The sequence below is a fragment of the Oncorhynchus kisutch genome, linkage group LG3, assembly GCF_002021735.2.
Source record: "Oncorhynchus kisutch isolate 150728-3 linkage group LG3, Okis_V2, whole genome shotgun sequence".
Lineage (NCBI taxonomy): Eukaryota > Metazoa > Chordata > Actinopteri > Salmoniformes > Salmonidae > Oncorhynchus > Oncorhynchus kisutch.
In genome coordinates, this window is record NC_034176.2 from 41,400,576 (window position 1) to 41,408,224 (window position 7,649).

Genomic DNA, 7,649 nt, shown 5'->3' on the forward strand with positions numbered 1-7,649 from the left:
GTAATTCATTATCAGGTAGAACAGAACACCGGCAGGCGCCATAGACCATTAAAAACAAAACACTATGTTTTAAGTGAGAATAGGCATTGGTCTGAAGTTCGGAAATTCACATGAGCACCACAATGCCTATTCCATCCATGCTCTACCAAGGTTTTCCAGCACACAGCTTTCACCTACTACAGTAGCTATGTTGGATTTGTACTTCAAACTATGTGTAGGCAGGTTGTTTTGGATTCAAACCTTCTCAAACAGCCTAATTCATACTCTTAGAGGTGTCACACCCTGATTTGTTTCACCTGTCCTTGTGATTGTCTCCACCCCCCTCCAGGTATCGCTCATCTTCCCCATTATCCCCTGTGTATTTATACCTGTGTTTTCTGTCTGTCTGTTTCCAGTTTGTCTTGTTTGTTCAAGCCTGTCAGCGGTTTGGCTCAGCACCTGTTTGTACCTAGTCTAGCATTTTCCTCGTCCTCCTGGTTGTTGACCTTTGCCTGTCCTGACCCTGTGCCCGCCCGACCACTGCCTGGCTCTGAGCCTGCCTGCCATCCTGTACCTTTGCTCCACCTCTGGATTACCGACCTCTGCCTGACCTGACCCTGAGCCTGCCTGCCGTCCTGTACCTTTGCTCCACCTCTGGATTACCGACCTCTGCCTGACCTGACCCTGAGACTGCCGGCTGTCCTGTACCTTGGCCTCTTCTCTGGATTGTCGACCCCTGCCTTGACTTGTTGTTTTCTTGCCCCTATGGTCACAAACATGGTTACTTCAGTCTGCACTTGGGTCTTACCTTGATTCCTGATAGAGGAGGTGCTTCCACAATAATGCGATTTGTACCGCATACAGTATTGGATTCTTCACACACCACAGTAAGATATTATCCCATTACGCTACCTTTTCATGCTTTAAAAAAATAAAATAATCTATTAATACACACTTTGCTTTTTATACTTATAAGACCACCAGGCTTGATTGAGCTGTTTTGTCTTGTAGTAATGTGGTGCGTGCCTGTATTTCCTTTAAACCTTGTTATTTTACAAAAACATATCCTGTTTTGTTAAGTAGGTGCCCAACATAACAACAGGTGGTGTGTTGGACACAGTAGCCCAGAGCCTGTCTGCATTCCTGATTCTGTAATGGTTAGCTTACCTGTGTCCTCTTGATTGAAGCTCAGAACCACTTGTTTCGAACATGGTCCAGTGTTATCAGTTGCTGTGCTGGTCAATGGACAGTTCGTTACCTCTGTCAATATATGTAGCTTAAAGTAAGGTTTGTACTTGTACTTTTGCAGTCAAGATGGCGACGCAACAATAATACCCATTTACAATAGGCCTAGAACTAAAAATACATACAGCCAAATGAGAGATGTATACATAATTTGAATAGCACGACAATGAAGTCCATTTTGCCTGTGACGAGTATGAATTAGGCTATTTGAGGTTTGAATCCTAACCAACCTGCCTACACAGTTTGAAGTATAATACTGACATAGCTATTGTAGGTCAAAGTGGAGTGCTGGTAGAGCATGGATGGAATAGGCATTGTGGTGGTCATGTGAATTTCCTTTTTCACCTTCAGACCAATGCCTATTCTCACTTAATATTTTTTGTTTTTAATTTCCTGTTTTTTTTGTTACACTGGAAGATGATTATGCAACATTATTATACACCTTAGCACGTGCTCTCCTTATGAACCTTCACAATGTTGTGCATTTTTAATTTAGTGTATTGATAAGATCCCAGCTCATAATCAAATTGTCAAGGGCAAAGTAACAGACAGAAGCAAATATTTACTATGCGATTGATTACACAATGTGGCTTGCTAGAGGACTGCAGGAGTGCAAAATATGGATGAGCTGTTCTCAATGGAAGGGTTCTGAAATATTCTCTCTCACCGAGGTGTGAATGTACTTTATCATAGTCATCCACCTCGGTGGAAACGACTTGGGGCACACAAAGAGGACCGCCCTGGTGCGTCAGATGCCAGCTGATTTTGGAGGTAGTCCATCCGAATGTTCCTTGGGACAATGGTGGTCTACTCTGACGTCACACAGTGGAGGAGTTGAATGTTCCGGTGGGAGAAGGACATCAAGTGCATAGAGCTGGCCCGGCGCTCTGTCAACCAGCTGGTGTTTGCGTTTCTCTGTGACAGGCGCATGCCCACAATCTGCCACTTTGCCATAAATCACTGTGTCCCTGGGCAGTATTGTAGGGAAGGGTTTCCCAAACTCATTTCTAGGGGCCTGTCATGCCAAATAGTGTCCACCGGCCAAATAGTGTCTCCCTCTGCTAGCAGGCTACTGTAACGGTTATTGCAGCTTTCTGTTTGTATGTAGCTTGCACTTCAATGGCATCCCTCGAGGAGATATTTTACCATTCCAACCAGGCGAAATGTTCTGAAGACACCACTGATCTCGACAAGAGGCGCAACATTCAGAGAAAATCACAATTCGGGGTAACGTTAAGCAGTTTTATTAGATAACTGGACGGCTTTAGCTATGTACAACCATTTTCCATCTAACGTTAGCTAGTTGCTAGCTATACATAATGTTCAGTGGAGGCTGCTGAGGGGAGGATGGTTGATAATGTCTGGAATGGAGTAAATGGAATCTATCAAACACGTTGATACCATTCAATTAACTCCATTCCAGCCATTATTATGAGTCGTCCTTCCCTCAGCAGCCTCCTCTGATATAGTTATATGTTGAGGTGTCTAGCTATAAGTTAAACCTGATCAATCAATCACTAGACAGCCACAGAGATAGAGGGGGGGGGGATTGAGAAAGGATGAAAGAGAGAGGTGGGAAGAGGTTAGAAGACAGGCAGGGAGAGAGAAACAGAGAGGGAAAGACAGCAGTGTAAATGTACTTAGACTTGAGTATTTCAGCATCTCTTCCAACTTGTTAGGTAATCATATCTACCTACGGGGGAAGGATGGCCAGCCACACAGGAGGGTGATTTTTGTTAAGGAGGAGAAGGAGGCCGTGCTGACTGTGATGCTTGCTGGCCAATTCGGAGTGAAGCGCCTGATTGCCAAAATCAACCTACGCTTCTTCTGACAGGGAATTGTCAAGTAGGTGGACAGCTGGGCAAGTGAAATAACCTTTTGTTTATCAATCACATTCTATTATATGTGGAAATTATTATGATTTCAATGAATGTCATATCAGAGAGGACGCAATGTTTCAATTTGTCACTTTTTGCTTAAAGGTCAGTACCTGTCCAGCCTTCCAGAAGTTTTTGAGAGGGCGAAGACTGTGGCGCCGGAGTTGAAGCACATCAAAGTTGTTTTACCATGGCACATGATCGGTAAGTGTCCCAATTCAAATTTTGCCCCGATAAGATGTTTTGTAACGGTTGCTTTATTTGACCACAGCAGAGTTCAATATTATAGAGTGTGTGTGTGTCCGTATCCTTACAAATATGAAAATCTGCATACTGTATGACACTGATACGGGTAAGAATAAAGTCATCTTCTCTCTATTGTTTTAAATGTCAGGGATGGACCTCATCGGCTCCTTCACGAAATCCAGGAAAGGCAACAGCTGGTGTCTGACGGCGACCGATCACTTTACCAAGTGGATGGAGGCAATACCCATTAAGTTCAGTAAAGGAAGAGAACGTGCTTAACTCTAAATACCCATCTGCAACCCATTAAAAAGGGTGCTTGGAACCAAAAATAGATTTTAGTTTTTTTATGATACAAAACTAGTGAGACCACCTCCAAGGATATGGTGGGCATCTTCAACACCCACTATTCTCCTGAGGTCATCTTGAGTGTCCGAGGTCAGGTACGGATTGTTATAGGTTATATTCTGTCACCAATGGTTTGTTTTGTTTATTTTGTTACAATCTGTTTTTGTTTTTCCATGGTAGATAATCAGACATATTTCAATATCTTACATTATCAATAGATATCACTTTCCTACCCCCCTCCTCCAGGTTTGGAGAATGGACCAACCAGGCCATTGTGATTGACTTAGTGTTGTTTGTCTATTGCTATTTTTGCTTAACGGTCTTTCAGATCACTGAAACCCCACCTGATGTGATGGAAGTTGTCGAAACCAGATCAGGACGCCTTTGAGAATTACCTTCAGGCACGGACTGAGAAGGATGTGGAGGTCTTTGACCATATAAAAATTATTGTCCGTTGTTTTCTGGACCTCCAAGAGCTATGTAAGAAAAGTATTTGTAATATGAAATATAATTGCATGTGCTCCTGTCATCCAACAAGGTGAGACTGAACATGGACAAGGCGCAGGAAAAACAGAAGGAGAGCTACCGGAGCAGAGTCAAGAATTGGACCAAGTGCTACGACATCCGGGCAAATGACACGAAAGGAAGGCAGAGACCTTGGAAACCTCGCTGCTCCTAGCTGTGGTCCCGATCTGTTAAAGTGAATAGAAAAAATTCAGATAATAACTATTTGCATTTGCACACAAAATTACCTGAAGCTAGTTTCAGTTTCCCTAACACTGACATTTTTCTCATGGTCTTCCTAGGGTTACCTAGGGTTACCTAGGAAGCTAACTATCTTCTGCAGTTGGACGGTCTACCACTGGAAGCATTGACGCCCTACACTTAAGTGAAGCCCAATTTACAAAGGAGGTTAAGCTTTGGTTGACATTTGAGAAAGCAAGAAATGGTTGTTATACTAAGCTTACAAAAATGTACCTCTTCAATTTACCTCTCCAAATGACTTTAGGACCATCGACTGTCCGAGCCCCCCAGGAGGTATCCCATCTACCAGAACCAGTGAGTTCGGATCAGTCTGATTCTCTGTGCTCTGAGTCGGAGGGGGACTAGCTTGAGGTAGGCTACACCTTCCAAAAGTGTTGAAAAGTACATATCTCTGTTAATCCATCAAATTTTCTCACAGTAAAGTGTAATCTGTGTGTTTGCTTGTTTATGTCGGTCTCCTACCATGTCCCCTTCAACTCTGCTCCTGTTCTCCAAGAGCTAGGGGTTTTGGCCAACACCCAGATCCACCTGATGTCCTCCATTACCAACCATTCTTTTCATTACGTCATCTACAGCTACGGTTATCATTATCTGCTAAGAAAGCTGTCTTGCGCTATCATACTGGGCACATAATATGTGAGAGACACAGATGAACTAAGAACATTAGCACTGCAAATCCTCTGAACAAAGTGAACAGCAGTGCCTGGACTTTGCAGTCTCCTTCTTCAAGTCCCCCCTTCTGAGACTGGGTGCCTGTTGAGAACAAGTGACAGGCAGAATCACAGCAACCACCTCCTATATTCCACACACCAGAATGATGTATTTAGTCTATGATTGCCATGTGAAAATAAATTAATGACACAACTGTACCAAAAAATATCTGCGTTTCTGTGTTACAATCTTAAATTTTGACAGGTTGGTTTTCACAACATGTTCATTGCTGTAAGGTATCCTTTGATGGTATTTATTTGTTCCTCATTAGTCATTGAATGTAGTAAATCCTGCCGTAGGGAAAGCGTGCATCTCACAGGTGAGGGAAACGACCTCTTCCTTGAGTTTGAGAGCTGATCCCTCTTTTGTTCTAGCAAGACCTGTGCTCTTGGGGTAATTCTCAAAATGCATTTATTAAAAAAAATTTAAAGGAAGTGTCAGGGAACATTATTTTTTTACATGTATCTAACCTTTGTGTAGTGACAGTCTCCATATATACTGTACTTCCATAAATGTTTTATACTGGTATAAGGGGACTTTATGTATTAACCTATCAAGATCAAATATTGTAGTTGGGCAACATATGAGATGTGAATATAAAACATTTCATTCTGAAGTCGGAGTGTACTTTCTCTTGATTCAGCTCAAATAACGGCGCCATTGATTTAAAGAAATGTTATGACATTTTTTTACGTGGTTGCGTCATATTTCTTTGCATACTTTCCATTGAAGCTTGCATCACTGCATGCTTCAAAATATGTACAAACGGAGTTTGCATTTTGAGAAGTGCCCTCCATGCTCCATTTCGCATGCTTTCATTTGGAATCGTACTCCGATCCTCCCGTGCTCCAATTTTCGTTGTATGCATTTTGAGAATTACCCATCGACTTTGACAGACCATTTAAATTTCTTGAATCCTTCCTTCCAAAATGATTTTGTTCATTTACTCAATAGGGATTTCACGTTTATTTATCTTGCTTGGTTAAAATACAATACTCTAAAACAGTCGATTTGTTGACTCATTTAATCACGTTAAAACCCATTTCCTTTTCTTTTGACTGTGTGCTACTACAGGCGGCAACCTGATCTCATAGCATTTCTTATTATTCTTTATGGATATTTTTATGTGTAAGTATTCATTTGTGGATGTCCATCCCTTTCACATAATATGTTATGAGTTACAATTCATATGGTATGTTACGAATTGCAGTTGTATGATATGTTATGAACGCAATACGTAGGATATGTTGCCAATTCCAATTTGTTGTAACTAACGTTAGCTAGGTGTCTAATGCTAACGTTAGCTAGGCTAGGGGTTACGGTTAGGAGTGAGGTGAAAGGGTTAAGGTTAGGAGTTATGTTCAATGTTAGTGTTAGGGGAAGTGTTAGCTAACATGCAAAGTAGCTAAAAAAGTAGTAAGTAGATGCAAAGCTGGTAATTGGACAAAATGCTAGTTGTCCATGAGATTTGAACACTCAATTTTTGGGTTGCTAGACATTTGCTTATACGACTAACCAACCTCATTTTTGCATGAAAGGAGAATTTTCCTCTTTCTGAAGTCAATCTAAATGTTTTATGTAAATGAAATGTTATAGTCGGTTCCAGACACTTTTTCTGTGATTTGGCTTGTTTTTGATAAACTTACCCCAGCTTCAATTCACTTTCTCATTGCTCTTTGTACAGCATCAGGGAATGCAAAAGACATGATTAAACTCCAAAAATACATAAACACATCCTTTTAGTAATGGACATGCTCTCTTTATAGTGAAGTCTAGGTTGTGCCCTGATACTACACAACAAGCAATGAGGAAGTGAATCGCAGCCGGGGTAAGTTTATCAAGAACAAGCCAAATCACATACAAAGTGTCTGGACCCTTCTATAATGTGCCATTTACATCAAAAATAGAGATTTACTTTAGAAAGAGGAAAATTATCCAGTAACCTTCTGTCTTATGTAACCAAACTAAACGTAACATATCATACTAATAAACGTAACATATACTAATTTCAGTGTCCCGGATTTTATTTTAGTATGTTACGTCTATAAGGGTCGAGTCTGGTAACTTGAAGTGAGCATGCACAACTGAGGTTCTGTTTCTATGTGTGTTTGGGATTCAACCATTTCCTGTATGTGGTTCATACCTAGATTACTTAACAAAATGATTTGTTTTTTTTAGGCTATGGTTTCTCATGGCTGTTCTTCGAGGAAATATAGCGTAGCTAGCTAACTGCAGTGTTTGTTGTGTCTGAAATCTGGCTACCTCCTTTTATTGTAGCTGTAGCTTGGTTTGTACAATGCAAATAAATGTGAGTTGCGTGGCAGTTTCCCAAAGTTTGGTGGTTTTAATAGTAACGTAACTAACTATGTAAATTCAGCCTAATTTACTGCCTTTAAAATAAACATAGCTGATATGGCTGACTTGCTTAAACAAATGTGGTTTCTACTGACAATTCAGATGTACAAACTATGGCATAAGGGG

At 41.1% G+C, this 7,649-nt stretch overlaps 1 long non-coding RNA gene across 2 annotated transcripts; it reads left to right on the forward strand.

The window, feature by feature from the left end:
- The first annotated feature begins 359 nt into the window (after nucleotides 1–359).
- Nucleotides 360–6,962, forward strand: LOC116357751 (uncharacterized). Of its 2 annotated transcripts, XR_004205695.1 has the most exons (7): nucleotides 360–3,069; nucleotides 3,207–3,305; nucleotides 3,496–3,787; nucleotides 4,021–4,117; nucleotides 4,231–4,392; nucleotides 4,499–4,808; nucleotides 4,954–6,962. It is a non-coding gene; the product is annotated as an uncharacterized LOC116357751 (long non-coding RNA). The 2 variants fall into 2 exon arrangements; XR_004205693.1 differs by having other exon boundaries at nucleotides 3,496–4,117.
- The last annotated feature ends 687 nt before the right edge of the window (nucleotides 6,963–7,649 follow it).